General features: G+C 41.3%; 1 long non-coding RNA gene across 1 annotated transcript in view; it reads left to right on the forward strand.

Moving 5' to 3' along the window:
• The first annotated feature begins 257 nt into the window (after positions 1 to 257).
• Positions 258 to 16,256, forward strand: part of LOC103277641 (uncharacterized) — a 32,417-nt gene continuing 16,418 nt past the window's right edge. The window contains exon 1 of the long non-coding RNA XR_010003456.1: positions 258 to 1,601. This is a non-coding gene — a long non-coding RNA (uncharacterized LOC103277641). The remainder of the gene's footprint in view (positions 1,602 to 16,256) is intronic.

The raw sequence follows: 16,256 nt of genomic DNA on the forward strand, positions 1-16,256 counted from the left end.
TATAAGAGATGTTGTAGGTGTTATGAATGGGGATAGAGTACGTTATCATCGGTATATTAGAGTTGTATAAGAGATGTTGTAGGTGTTGTGAATGGGGATAGAGTACGTTATCATCGGTATATTAGAGTTGTATAAGAGATGTTGTAGGTGTTGTGAATGGGTATAGAGTACGTTATTATCGGTATATTAGAGTTGTATAAGAGATGTTGTAGGTGTTGTGAATGGGGATAGAGTACGTTATCATCGGTATATTAGAATTGTATAAGAGATGTTGTAGGTGTTGTGAATGGGGATAGAGTACGTTATCATCAGTATATTAGAGTTGTATAAGAGATGTTGTAGGTGTTGTGAATGGGTATAGAGTACGTTATCATCGGTATATTAGAGTTGTATAAGAGATGTTGTAGGTATTGTGAATGGGGATAGAGTACGTTATCATCGGTATATTAGAGTTGTATAAGAGATGTTGTAGGTGTTGTGAATGGGTATAGAGTACGTTATCATCGGTATATTAGAGTTGTATAAGAGATGTTGTAGGTGTTGTGAATGGGTATAGAGTACGTTATCATCGATATATTAGAGCTGTATAAGAGATGTTGTAGGTGTTATGAATGGGGATAGAGTACGTTATCATCGGTATATTAGAGTTGTATAAGAGATGTTGTAGGTGTTGTGAATGGGGATAGAGTACGTTATCATCGGTATATTAGAGTTGTATAACAGATGTTGTAGGTGTTGTGAATGGGTATAGAGTACGTTATCATCGGTATATTGGAGTTGTATAAGAGATGTTGTAGGTGTTGTGAATGGGGATAGAGTACGTTATCATCGGTATATTAGAGTTGTATAAGAGATGTTGTAGGTGTTGTGAATGGGGATAGAGTACGTTATCATCGGTATATTAGAGTTGTATAAGAGATGTTGGTGTTTTGAATGGGGATAGAGTACGTTATTATTGGTATATTAGAGTTGTATAAGAGATGTTGTAGGTATTGTGAATGGGGATAGAGTACGTTATCATCGGTATATTAGAGTTGTATAAGAGATGTTGGTGTTTTGAATGGGTATAGAGTACGTTATCATGGGTATATTAGAAACGTTGGGATTGTATGATGATGTTGTTGTTATTATTATTATTATTATTATTATTATTATTATTATTATTATTATTATTATTGAGAGGCTGGGTGGCCATCTGTTGGGAGTGCTTGGATTGTGTCCTGCATGTCAGATGGTGGGAGGTATTAGCTGGCCGTGATTGTTTAGTGTCTGGCATTCCTGTGTTTTAAGAGTGTTGTTTTTTATTTGGTGTTGTGATTTTAAGCTTGTTAAAATATTAGGAGTCAGATAGTGTTGATTGTCATGGTTGATAGCATATATTTAAAATATTGAGTGTTAAAATGGGTTGGATAGTGTAGAAGGGAGAGTATATGGAGAGAAATAATTCGGATGATGGGTGGGCGCTAGGACCCAGGGGACAGCTTTTTCCCTTTGCCTGCCTTTCCTCTTGCCGCGGCGGCCATTATGTTTTTTCTTTTCCTCCCTCCCGGCATGGCTACCAATGGGGCTTTGTGAGTTCTCTCCATGTGGAGCTCCGTGAAGTGAGTTTGTGTTGTTTCAACCTTAAGGCGTGGATGATGGGTTGTATTGTCAAATTTCGAGGTTGGGGGCCCTTTACTTTTGTTGTTTTGCTCGGTGCTCGAATTCCATCACTCTTTTATATATATAGATAGAAGAAAGAAATGAAGTGATTATATTCAAGTGGGAAACTTACACATGGAACCTGAAATGATGCATTTTAGAAAAGAGTTTATAAGTAACAATCTTGTACTGAGTTTAAGACTGGATGTTGGATTATGTAAACAGCCACTCACAATATTTATTACCATTGTTTCAAATTCTACCAACAATATGTTGTTATTATATTCAATATGACATTAGTAAATAAATGCTACATGATATAAATTGGGCCTGGGCCTGGGCTGTGCTGAGATAATTTCATCTAACTGAAAGCAGTCCTGAGTATTATAGTACAACATGAGCAACTTTTTAACCACAGTATTCAGTATTAGAGGTTTGCAGCCAAACATGTAATAGATACATTAATCCTGATTTTTTCAGCTGTTGGCCCATATTGTCTCACTTTTGTTTATACCTTCAGCCATCTTGTCCTTTAGCCAATAATTCATAAACTGTTATGTCTTCCATCCTTCATAGAATCATAGAATAATAGAGTTGGAAGAGATCACAAGGGCTATCTAGTCCAACACCCTACCATGCAGGAAAAGCATATTTTTCAGTCTCCTGACAGATGGCAATCCAGCCTCTGTTTGAAATGTTAATTTACAGTATTTGTATATTTTAAATGGTTATGCTGATGCTTTTATGTTAAGCCACTTTGAGTCTCCTTTGGGGGAGATAAAGCATAATAATAATAATAATAATAATAATAATAATAATAATAATAATAATAATAATAATAATAATAGCAGCTTCCAGGGGCTTCCTCCATACTCCAAGGCTGAGGAAGTTCTTCCTAATGTTCACGTGGAATCTCCTTTACTGTAATTTGAACCCATTACTCCGAGTCCTAGTTTCAAGGGCATCGGAAAACAAATGTGCTCCCTCTTCTTTTTGACACGCTTTCACATATTTATATACGGCTATGATGTCTCCTCGCAACCTTCTCTTCTGCAGGCTAAACATACCCGTTCTTTAAGACGCTCCTCATAGGGCATGGTCTCCAGATCTTTGATCATTTTAGCTGCCCTCCTCTGGACACCTTCCAGCTTGTCAATATCTCTTTTGAATTATGGTGCCCAGAATTGGACACAGTATTCCAGGTGAGGTCTAACCAAAGCAGAATAGAGAGGCACCATGACTTCTCTCAGTATAGACGCTACACTTTTTTGATGCAGCTCAAAATCCCTTTGGCTTTTTAAGCTGTTGCATTGCACTATTGGCTCATGATGCAACATCGCTGCCTTGCAGCGTTTTAATTTTTGTATACTTTTTATCATGTTTTAATTGTCTTGTTTTATAGTATATTTGTTGCTGGCCCTCGTGGCAGAATGTAAGCCGCTCTGAGTCCCCTCGGGGAGAAGGGCGGGGTATAAATGCATGTAATAAATAAATAAATAAATAAATAAATGTTCAACTTGTCCATGAAGACTCCAAGACCTTTTGCACAGGAATTATTGTCAAGCCAAGCATTGCCCATCCTGTATCTTTGCATTTCATTTTTCTGTCTAAGTGTAGTATCTTACATTTGTCCTTGTTGAAATTCGTTATTTTAATTTTGGCCCAGCTCTCTAATCTGTTAAGGTCATTTTGAATTCTGATCCTGTCCTCTGGAGTATTAGCTATCCCTCCTAATTTGATGTGATCTGAAAATTTGATAAGTAAACCTTCATCCAAGTATTTAATAAACATGTTGAACAGTACTGGGCCTAGAACCGAACCCTGCAGTTCTACTAGTCACTTCTTTCCAGGTTGAAGAGAAACTCAGTCACTTAACAATAGCATTACCTAGCCCACATTTAACTAGTTTGTTTGCAAGAAGGTCATGGGGGATCTTGTCGAAGGCCTTTCTGAAATTACGATATGCTACATCCATAGCATTCCTTGCACCTACCAAGCTTGTAACTCTGTGGAAAGAAAGAGATAAGATTAGTCTGGCATGACTTGTTTTTGAGGAATCCATGTTCACTTTTAGTAATCACAGCATTCCTTTCTAAGTGATTACATACTGCCTCCTTAATAATCTCCTCCAGAATCTTTTCTGGTATTGACTGGAGTCGATACCCCTTCCTGAATGTATTACACTCGGCAATTTCACCTGAAACTCTTCTCTCACTAGCTTTCCCTAATGCTTCTTCCTTCCCTTCTCTGTCCTTTTATTCAATTCTCTATCTCAATCATTGACTCTTCCTTTTGACTCCTCTATCTCTCAATCCATTTCTTATTCTGTAACTCAAGCCACCATGCCTTTGTGAGTCTTGTGCTTTAGGGCTCACTGAATCCTCTCCTATTTAGCACCTTTCTTCAGCCATTTAGCCTCTTAGATACATACCCTTTCATCCAAGCCATTACAACACTCAGCTAATCCATAATTGCTGATGTTTTACCTATACAAGACCAAACTAATGATATGAAAAAGATTAATTTCAAGGGAAGAACAGTCTGATTACTTTATTGGGCGAGTATCCATTTGTGGAATTCAGAAAAAATAGTGCAATCAAAGATTTCACCTTGCAGTTCAATGCATTATATAGCAATATAGATGAGACCTTAATTTCAACCTTAGGCTGTTTCTTTAAATGATTGCTATCCTTCTCATCCCACAATGCATTTGAGGAAGTGTTGTGTGTTTGCATTCCTATGAATGGACAAAAAAGCTCTCCAGCAAGCCTAAACAAAAATAATTTCTTATAAAAAGAGCATATAAGGAAGACATCCAGGCTAGACCCCTTGATATTTCCTGCATGTACCACTGAGGGCACATTTACACAGACCACTTAGAACAGATTGGGGCCGGATCAACTTCATGGTGGCCAAATGCTGCATGACAGAGTTGATATGGGAAAATTCAAGCAAGGTCACAATTACATGGCTTTGCCCTGCGTTAACCAAAATAGTGGGATACTCTGAATTCTGACCCTAACTTCGGACCCAACTGAATAGTTGGGTCGATTCCAAAAAGGGTATCCCAGGGACATGGGATAGCAGTTATCATTCCCTCCCTACTCTCTGTCATCGGTATCCTACCTGCAGTGATGTCAGCCAAGGTGCTCTGGGAAGGGAGAGGGAGAGGTAATGGCAATTCCTCCTCTCCTTCCTCCCTCATTGTTCTTTTGCCCCAGTCAATGTGCAGGTGACAGCAGATAGGGAGAACCCATTTTGTGGTGAAATACTACCACAAGATGGAGGGCAGGAGGGGATGGTAAAGGTGATCATCCCATAGTGGCAAACCTTATTCGGCGGCACTGAGCAGTCAGGACTCCCTCCTGCTTCCGCTGTGGCTGGGGTAGAGCTTGTGTGACCCATATCAGGGATGGTCCAGCATACACCATGCTGACTGACCCTGGATAATCGGTCCACCTTAGTCTTCTCAACAAAGTGATTTGTTCTTGGTGGGTCATCAGTCTTCTTTTCTTTTAAAGAGCATTTCAGCTGTGCTAGTGTCATTTGGCAAGCAACCTAGATTTCCCCTTGATGCATGACTTTGGCAAGCAACCTTGATTTCTTTTAAAAAATAATGCTGAGATGCATCAGGTTATTTTTAAATATGTTCACACAGCAGAATTTTGATCAAGTTTTGATTTCTAGCAAGACCGTATAATATTAATAGCTTGTGACAGCGGCTGTTGGCTGAGAGGCATTGCTGCATATATCTTCTGCATGTTTTAAAAATACAGGCATTCTTTCTCTAAATACTTTCAGCCAACATTGACCTTTCTCTAGTTCTAAACCTTTATTTAGACCTTTACAGAGGCAAGTATCTATCTTAATGAGTTCACTTCAGAGACTTGATGACATCTGGACAAGGGCTGAAACAAATTTTTCCTGCAAATCCTTCTTGGAATCCTCCTTTGTATATTGAGATATTGAAACTTGGTTAAAATTCAGTATCCATCAGTTAGTGTCCATTGACCTATCACTTTAGATTAAGGATGTAAATTTTGACTATTTTGTCCTCATGCATAAGCATGAATAATTTCTGTTGTTTTCTCCTCAATATTTGTACATCTTGAAACAAGTTATAGGGTTTTTGTGGATGAATCAGGGTGATGTTGGAAAAAACACATATGGAAAAAGCAGTTTACGTGTGATTTTTTTGAGCAAGATTGGTGGTTTTGCCCCAAACCCATGATTTTTGCACTTGTGTGTGGATGCTGTTTTGAATACACACAACTGGCATCCTGTTCAGCAGTTATGATGCTATAAACTAGGTTTACAACCTTGTAACTATTTGGTATTTGCATTTGTGATCATGACACATATTGCCCCCCCCCCCCCCCCCACACACACCTCAATATTCAGGCAGCTGAACTGGAAGACAGAATTCTGTGGTGCTACTACAGAACTAGTAGCTGCAATCCATGGGAACCATTCCCATGTCAATCAAGAAGCAACTGACTGACATTCTCAAAATCCTATAATCCCAATTGAAACAGGTAATAGCAGAAGCATTGCTGTAATTCCCCGTCATACCAGAGATTGGTGACATAAAATCCCCCATTAATCACAGTGGTTGTTGCCCATTAAATAGAAATTGCGGGACTTTCAAAGAGCTAGGGAATATGTAGGGGTCATGAATACAAATACACAAATATACAAATTTGCAAATCTAGAGACAATCTGCCCCATACTCTCAGGTCCCCTGGTGGACCTTTACTTCATCCAGCAAGGACTAGACTGGCAGCTGGCCACCAGCTAAACCATGGAATGATCTGTTAGAAGAACTTCAACAGCTAGACATGCTAGCTGAATTTTAAAAAGCATTAAATATTGACTTTTTTAACAGACATATCCAGTTAATTTTAAACTCTGAACTTTAAACAGACACATTAAAGTTATGTACGGATGATTTTAATATGTGACATTTTGAATTTTAATCTTACATTTGTTGTTGTTGTGTATTTGTTCAATTGTTTCCAACTCTTTGTGATCTCGTGGACCAGCCCATGCCAGAGCTCCTTGTCAGCTGTCACCACGCCCAGCAACTTCAAGGTCAAACCAGTCACTTCAAGGATACCATCCATCCATCTTGCCCTTGGCCGACCCCTCTTCCTTTTAGCTTTTTCCTTCCATTTTCCCCAGCATCATTATCTTCTCCAATCTTATATTTATGTGCTTTTAATCTATGTGTTATAAATGAATTTTAGTTATGCATTGTATTTTAACATATTCTGCCTCTTACGCCTTGGGCAACAACAACAACAACAACAACAGTATCTCTAATATCCTAGGCTCCTGGGAAGAGCCTGATATTCAGAGATGAACCTCGGACACTTGGACCTAATGTGCATGTGTTGTTATGTACATATAATAATACCCAGTATTACTATGTAGAAACATTATTATTCTGTACAGAATATGCTGCAATCTGCATAGAAAAAAACCTTTCAACAATTTTGCATAGAATAGTGAATAGTCTTCCAAAACTGCAGAATTTTTTAAAAGGCTTACTCACAGTGGATATTTACTGACATTATTTTTTTCTTCCTTTAAGAAAAAAAATAGCCAAGAATTACATTCCTGATATTTAACAGTATTCACTTGTTAAAACATTCTTTTTGAACTGCATAAAAAGCATCCTGCCTAGAGCTCTTCCATATCATACAGTAATTATTCCACTTTAAAGCTACTGTTACATCCAATAGAATTCTGGGAATTGTAATCTGGTGAGACATCAGAATTTTCTGCTCGAGAATTCTGAATATCTCTACAAATAACATCTTCTCATAGAAGATGGTATTTACATCCCTTCTCATAGGATGTAGTAGTATAGAGGGGTCCCAGGTGATGACTATCTACCATCTGTCTCGTAGTGATTCAAGGTGAAATGGCTTTTTCCTCTGTACCGCAGAACACTTTTGGCCTGAAGGAAGAAAAGGGAACAATGTTGTCACCAACAGACAGACTGATTTTATTTAGCCTGAACAAAAGCACAGTGCGAGCAAAGCTGTCCCTATACTAAACATAAAATCTGATGAAAAGTATAGAAAAGAAGACCTTGATGCCCTAGGGTCATTAGAACCTAAAAGAACCCATGCTGAATCAAACTAAAGGCTGGTGTGCTTCAATGTTCTGTTCCCACGGTGGCCAACCAAATAAGAAAATAAGCAGAAGATGAATGCAATAACACCGTCCCACTCATATCCGTCAACAGCTGGTATTTAGAGGTTGCCTCCGGTACTCGAGGTAATAGTGGCTATTAGTAGCCGTATTCCCAATGAATCACTGTGTTATGTTTCAGTTTGGGTGGACCAAGCACTCTGGTAGTCTCCTGTTTGCCTGCATTTTTCCGAAAGTGAAATCAGAAAAAATGATTTCACTGGTTGCACTAATGAGAGCCTCATGCCCATAACAGTCTGGCACACCCAAGTGGTAAAGAGGCACCTTAGTTTCAGTGAGCACTGAAACTTTTGATGTTTATCTAGAAGAACATCCGGCCTCTGACAGCAGGATATGAAGGGATATCTGGGGTGTGAGCATTCTTTTTAAAAAAATCTTCTGTTCCATCCTGTCTCTAGTCAAACCAGAAATACTGCAAGTGTGCCACACTTCAAAGTAAGACAGGTCTACCAACTTTTTGTATTATTTTCACCTCTTACCTTATTGCTTTCAGGCCCTGTAAACTCACCTGTAGGAAAATTTGCCAAGTGATTGATTCATCATGCCATACATTCAGTATATACTAGACAAAGCATTGGGATTTTATACACAATCAATGATATATTTGCATATGAAGAAATAGCGGCACTGTAATCTACATTGACAAACATCAGACCCAACCCTTTGGTATGATTTAATTACTTACTATCTCCAAGCTTCCTCTATTATTTATTATAATTTATTGATTTGTTATCTTTTGAGCATAGATTTTTCCCCATGAGCAGATGAACTTGCAACCTAAGTGATGTAGGTTGGAGTGAAAGAAAGTAACTATGCCAAGGTCACCTAGTAAATGTCATGGTTCACGGAGGGCTTGGATCTTTCATTTAGCAGTCCAGCACTCTAACCAATAAGCAGAATACACTCATACTTGTGTTCATATTGCACTTAAGAGCACTTTCTGTCAATAATAGTGAACCCTACTAAAATGAAATAGTCTAGTTGGAAGGTATATACTCAAGGAATTTGCTAGGTCTTCCAATGTGGCTCTATGGAAGTGTACCATAGAATGACCTGGAGGACTGAGAAAATTCTTAGAAAATGTATATTTTGTCGGATGCTGGTAGGTGAAAATACAGATACTGGTTCTGTGTGAATGGGTGTCATACTGTATTACTAAGAAAACATTGGTTAGAGGATCCCTGTTGGCCAGTATATTAGATAAGCTGAATACAGAAGCACTGAGAACAGTCTATGCTTAATGATAATCTTCTATGTTATGCTGAGAATCATTTGATGAGGTAACCATACAATCCAACATTTGTAATGATAATCACAATTCTCTCTATCTGTTCATCTGTATGTCCTCATAAATGTCCTTCTCGGCTGTCCTCTGATCTCCTCCTCTTGTCTATTCTTTCTCTCTCTTAGGTTCTTCTTCTCACACTTTATTAAATGTCTTTCTCTTCTGACATACATAGTCTCCATGTAGGTCACTTCCTCCCCTATTCATCTTGCACCTTATCTATCACACATTGCAGGAAATGAGAAGGGGAAGACTAGTTTAGGGGACAAGAAGAGACCATGAAAGTCTCCCAAACCCATGTTACCAGGAAGGAGCTGCTGCGATTGAAAGAGCCTGTTCCTATTTTGTTGTCGATGAAACAACTGATCCACATTCTCACCTTCCCTCATATGAACCATCTTCTGCACAAAGGGTAAATTGTGATAAGGCCCCTGCTTCTTCCTGTTCCACTAGAGATTATGCATGGAAAGGGGCATCTTCACACATGATGGAGGAATGGACCCATGCTGATCAAAGCAGCTGTTTCCTGACAAATGGAGATGGGGTAGAATCTGGACGGAATTCACCATATAGCTGTGTAACACATTCATAACAGCCCAGTAGGTCTTTGGCCAAAAGAATTAAAATCCCATTTAAAAAAGTGAAAAAATTGGACAAATGTTGTAGGTACCTAAAGGGGAGCAACAATAATGACAGGTACATTTGTCTAGGAATGAGATTCCAACATTTGAGTGCCATCAGTAAGAATGTTGTTTCCAGATGCCTAACCTTGCAAAATATATGTACACAGAGAATATCTGAAAATGTTCTTTTTAATTTGGGGAGCTTCAGTAAAAGCTGAAAATAATGTTTGTATCTTCATGTACACGTGGAACATGTCAGGGGCACCTAGACTATTAAGTAATCTATACTTGGTGACTCTAGAGGTCTATTTCTTAGACTCGAGTGTCCTCTGTGCTACTCTCAATAAGGGTATGTGGCCAGTGGCAGTCAGTGAGCCATTGATGCTAGTCAATGACTAAAAGAAAGAAAACAAATGTTTCAGACTTGTGAAAAACACTTGTTGATCCACTACATCAAACACGAAGTTTTGCACCCAAAACATTTAAAAATAGGACTATGGTGGGGGAAAAACATGAATATGAGTTACAAGGGGGCAGGGAAGAGTGCATGTACTAAACACAACAGAAAGCCTGTAGATTTCCAAGAGACTGAATGAGTTTACATGCCAATCTCCAAGGTGGTTGAAATGTTGTGCAACCAGTTTTTTGGTATTGCCACTACTAATGTCTGATTTCTGCTCATTTATCCTGAGGTTTTTACATGTGTGTGTGTGTGTGTGTGTGTGTGTGTGTGTGTGTATGTAAGCCCATTTATCAAAGGACTAGTTCATCAAACTTTATCCCATTAACTCTGAAATAAACTGAAGGTTCTGGTGTTTTTTTTTCTGGGAAAATTAGTTATTCTACAATAAAAAGTGGTTATCTATGCAAAATATTGTAAATGTATCTTGTTTGGGGTTGGATTTCTATTTTGTATGGTAAGTGAAAGAGTATCCATGGAGGTCTGGAAGACATTCATCTTTTCAGCTTGATATGGCCATCTGACTACTATGACTGTGAGAAAGATGGCAGTCTGCTACTTAGAAACTGGTTTGAACAGGAATTATTTTCTAGAAAGGACCTATAGACTACAACCAGACTCTACACTAAGTAGTAATGACTAACATTTAATTGAAGACACCATGGAAGTGATGCATTACAATTAATTTTGGGCCTGTCTGCATCAAGCTGTCTCAACTGTTCTTCAAATTCTACTAGAGAACAATGCAGTCTCACTAGGGAGAGAAGAAATCTTATCATATTATGCAGGAAGAGTGAGGGATGACTTTCTCATCTGGCCTGCATGTTTCCTCTCTTATTAGTTCAGTCAGTAGCTGGAAATAAGATAGTTGTTACATGAAATAGAGCTATAATATAAAGCCTGGGAATCTGTTGTGTTGGGCTAAGCAGACATGCATATAGTTTGCATATTTCTGGGGTAAATGTTTAAACAGTAAGCATTACACCTGATGCTACCAACACTATCTTATTCGTTTGGCTTTGCCTTGTGATTATAATCCCAACTTGTCCTGGAATACATTCTTACAAGATGTTTCCCAAACTGGAATCTTGTTGCTAAGCAGGGCCGGCCCCACTAATGAGGCACCTGACGCCGCCGCCTCGGGCGCAGGCCCGGGGGGGGCGCCGTCAGGCTGGGCGGGAGGCGGGGCACCGCCCTGACGGTGCCCCGCCTCCCGCCCAGTGCGCCCTGGCCCGTCTGGCCTGCTAGAAAAGGCCAGACGGGCGAGCGGGAATAGCGTGGGAGGCGGGGCCAGCTCTGACGCCGCTCCCCCCCCCCCCCGCCCAGCGTGCCTTGGCCCTGCCTCCCACGCAGCGTGGGAGGCGGGGCCAAGGCACGCTGGGGGGGGAGCGGCGTCAGAGCTGGCCCCGCCTCCCACGCTACCCCCCGCTCGCCCGTCTGGCCATTTCTAGCAGGCCAGAGTTCAGCGGAGGTTCCTCCAGGCCGCGATTGCGGCCTGGAGGAACCTCCGCTGAACTCTGGCCTGCTAGAAATGGCCAGACGGGCGAGCGGGGGTAGTGTGGGAGGCGGGGCCAGCTCTGGCCCTGCCCCCCCGCCCAGCGTGCCCTGGCCCCGCCTCCCACGTTGCGTGGGAGGCAGGGCCAAGGCACGCTGGGCGGGGGGGGGGGAGCGGCGTCAGAGCTGGCCCCGCCTCCCACGCTACCCCCGCTCGCCCGTCTGGCCATTTCTAGCAGGCCAGAGTTCAGCGGAGGTTCCTCCAGGCCGCAATCGCGGCCTGGAGGAACCTCCGCTGAATTCTGGCCTGCTAGAAATGGCCAGACGGGCGAGCGGGGGTAGCGTGGGAGGCGGGGACAGCTCTGGCCCCGCCCCCCGCCCAGCGTGCCCTGGCCCCGCCTCCCACGCTGCGTGGGAGGCGGGGCCAGGGCACGCTCGGCGGGGGGCGGGGCCAACTCTGGCCCCGCCCCCTCACTATTCGCCCTGGCCCCGCCTCCCACGCAGCGTGGGAGGCGGGGCCAGGGCACGCTGGGCGGGGCCAGGGCGCCGGTGGCGGGGGCGCTTTTCAGCACCCCCGCTTCACATCAAAAAATATCTCCGGCCGGCCCTGTTGCTAAGTACAACATGTGCTCCCATTTCTCCTGTAAAGAATGGCTGTCGGGTTTCTAACCTGTATGGGGACTCTCTATCAACTGAAAAGCTCCTTGATGCAGAGTTTCTCCTTCTGAATAAATAGACGATACAGGAATGAAGTCCAACAAAGTATGGTGATAATACACTTTTACGCATCTTGAATATATAAGAATTATAATGCTGTTCTCTATCCTATCCCTCTCTTTTGCTGTCCCTCCCTCAATCATATAATGGTAAATTTCTCTCTCAGGAATACTAATAATGAAAATATTCAGGAATATAAACCTCAAAAGCTGAAATTACATATTATCGTTAAAGTGAGGATACCAATGACAGTAAAATCTTATAGCTTTCATTGCTCTGGTGACACCCAGTAACACAAACTGCATAACATTGTATAATAATCATACCTCAGCTTTCCATGTATATGTTTCATTTTTAGAACATTATTAATATACATTATAGTAAGTGGGGTTGATAGTGTTGGTGTCACTCTATGTTGTAACTCATGGTGCAACCCCTATGGACCCTGTCCCATACCAAACCATAACACAATATTGTAGCAAAAACACTAAAACATTAGAATAATCAGCAACTATAAAAAACCCACCAGCAACCAGAACAACATTGCATGCTTGTAACACCTGTGGATGAAATCTCATGATATGAAGCATTATTGTAATTGGGCATGAATGACAGCAGCTGAGTTTATGTAAAAAGATTTTGGTGATGTTATCTAACTGCATAGGGCTTGTTCTCCAGACCCTTGAACATTTTAGTCGTCCTCCTCTGGACACATTCCAACTTGTCAACATCTCCCTTCAACTGCGGTGCCCAAAATTGGACACAGTATTCCAGGTGTGGTCTGACCAAGGCAGAATAGAGGGGCAGCATGACTTCCCTGGATCTAGACACTATACCCCTATTGATGCAGGCCAAAATCCCATTGGCTTTTTTAGCTGCCACATCACATTGTTGGCTCATGTTTAACTTGTTGTCCACAAGGATTTTTTTCACATGTACTGCTGTCGAGCCAGGCATCCCCCATTCTGTATCTTTGCATTTCATTTTTTCTGCGAAGTGAAGTATCTTTCATTTGTCCCTGTTGAACTTCATTTTGTTAGTTTCGGCCCATCTCTCTAATCTGTCAAGATCGTTTTGGATTCTGTTCCTGTCTTCTGGAGTGTTAGCTATCCCTCCCAGATTGGTGTCATCTGCAAATTTGATGATCGTGCCTTCTAACCCTTCATCTAAGTCGTTAATAAAGATATTGAACAGAAACGGGCCCAGGACGGAGCCCTGCAGCACGCCACTCGTCACTTCTTTCCAAGATGAAGACAACGCATTGGTGAGAACCCTTTAGGTTCGTTCGCTTAACCAATTACAGATCCACCTAATTGTAGTTTTGTCTAGCCCACATTTTACTACGGTAGTTTGTTTGCCAGAAGGTCGCGGGGAACTTTGTTGAAGGCCTTACTGAAATCCAGGTATGCCACATCAACTGCGTTCCCTGTATCAACCCAGCTTTTAACTCTATTGAAAAAAGAGATCAGATTAATCTGGCAAGGAGCCCCGGTAGCGAAGTGTGTTAAAGCACTGAGCTACTGAACTTGCATACCGAAAGGTCCCAGGTTCAAACCCCGGGAGCGGCGGGAGCGGCCGCTGTTAGCTCCAGCTTCTGCCAACCTAGCAGTTCGAAAACATGCCAATGTGAGTAGATCAATAGGTACCGCTCCGGCGGGAAGGTAACGGCACTCCATGCAGTCATACTGGCCACATGACCTTGGAGGTATCTACAGACAACGCTGGCTCTTCGGCTTAGAAATGGAGATGAGCACCAACCCCCAGACATGACTGGACTTAACATCAGGGGAAACCTTTACCTTTTACCTTAGTCTGGCATGACTTGTTTTTGGTAAATCCGTGTTGCCTATTATCGTGTTTCCCCGAAAATAAGACAGTGTCTTATATTAATTTTTGCTCCCAAAGATGCGCTAGGTCTTATTTTCAGGGGATGTCGTATTTTTCCATGAAGAAGAATTCACATTTATTGTTGAACAAAAAAATGAACATGTATTATATACCATACAGTAGTTGTCATCACAAACCAGCATAACCAGACAAACTGAATCCTATCAAGAATTTCTTGTTACTACCAATATTTCCATGTACAACACTCTATGGTACGTACATTTATCAATTCTGCATGCTCTGATGTTCTGTTCGTTGGGCATGCTTCCAAACAAAAACTTTGCTAGGTCTTACTTTCGGGGGGGGGGGGGGCTTATATTTAGCAATTCAGCAAAACCTCTACTAGGTCTTATTTTCTAGGGATGTCTTATTTTAGGGGAAACAGGGTAGCAATGACTGCATTTGTTTCTAAGTGTTCGCAGACCACTTCCTTAATGATCTTTTCCAAAATCTTGCCTGGTATCGATGTGAGGTTGACGGGACGGTAATTGTTTGTGTTGTTCTTTTTTCCCTTCTTGAAGATAGGGACCACATTCACCCTCCTCCAATCTGCTGGGATTTCTCCCATTCTCCAAGTGCTCTCAAAGATGATTGCTAGTGGTTCTGAAATAACTTCTGCTAGTTCCTTCAAGACTCTTGGATATAGTTGATCTGGCCCTGGGGACTTGAATTCATTTAGAGCCGCCAGGTGTTCCTGAATAACTTGTTTCCCTATTTGGGGTTAGATTTCCCCTAATCCTTCGTCCATTTCGTGTTGCTGAGGTTGAAGACGGCTTTCTGTTTGTGAGAAGACCGAGGCAAAGAAGGCATTAAGTAGTTCTGCCTTTTCCATGTCCCTTGTCACCATCACCCCATTTCTCCTTGCAGAGGCCATATCGCCTCCTTGTTCTTCCTTTTTCTATTGATGTAAGCAAAAAAGCCTTTTTTGTTGTTTTTAATGTCCCTGGCAAGCCTGAGCTCATTTTGCGCTTTAGCCTTGTGAACCTTTTCCCTACAGGAGTTGGCTGTTCATTTGAATTCTTCTTTTCCACTTGTTGTGCATGTCTCTTTTGAGTCTTAGCCCAGTTAGAAGTTCTTTGGACATCCATTCTGGCTTCTTTGCACCTGCCTTATTTTTTTCTTTGTTGGCACTGTTTGCATTTGCGCCTTGAGTATTTCACTTTTGAAAAACTCTCATCCATCCTTAACGCCCTTGTCTTTTAGTATTGGCGTCCATGGAATGCCGCTCAGTATTTCCTTCATTTTTTGGAAGTGATATATTTGCAGGGGATATATTGTCAGACTTCCCATGGATGCACAAAACTGTAGGTCATAGCCAATACTATTGAAATGAAGAACATATGGCCCAAGAATATCAAAGAATTGCCCTGGAGGACATCAAAAATGCCCATAGAAGACATACTTTGTCAGATGGCAATAAATGAAACCGCAGATACAAGTCATGTGGATATTGTTCTTCCTTAAATAATATTTTGTATAATGTCTTGTAGCTTCCAGTCATCTTCCATTGTACACTTTGACCAGGTCCATACTTCAGAGATATGGCAACACTACTTGGTGGTTCTGTTAGATTTCCACTTCATTGAAATTATCGAAAGCTTCATCAAACATGAAAAGTTATCATATACTTTGCAATAATAAGGGAGAAAAAGTGATGAAGAAGAGGACTGCTGCTATCCATGGCAAGATTTCACATACTACAATGTTCCATTCTAGCTAGGGAGAGGGAATTGGCCCAGAATAGATTTTAAAAATTGAAAAATAAAATAATTTGGTCTGTAGAAATCATAGAATTGCGGTCTTGGAAGCGATCACAAGATTCATTCAGTCCAAATTACTTCCTTGAAGGAATACAGAATCAAAACACCCCTGACAAGTAGCCATTCAGCCTCTGCTTTAAAATCTCCAGAGAGGGAGATTTCACCATCAT

Source organism: Anolis carolinensis, chromosome 2 (genome assembly GCF_035594765.1).
Source record: "Anolis carolinensis isolate JA03-04 chromosome 2, rAnoCar3.1.pri, whole genome shotgun sequence".
In the NCBI taxonomy this organism is placed as follows: domain Eukaryota; kingdom Metazoa; phylum Chordata; class Lepidosauria; order Squamata; family Dactyloidae; genus Anolis; species Anolis carolinensis.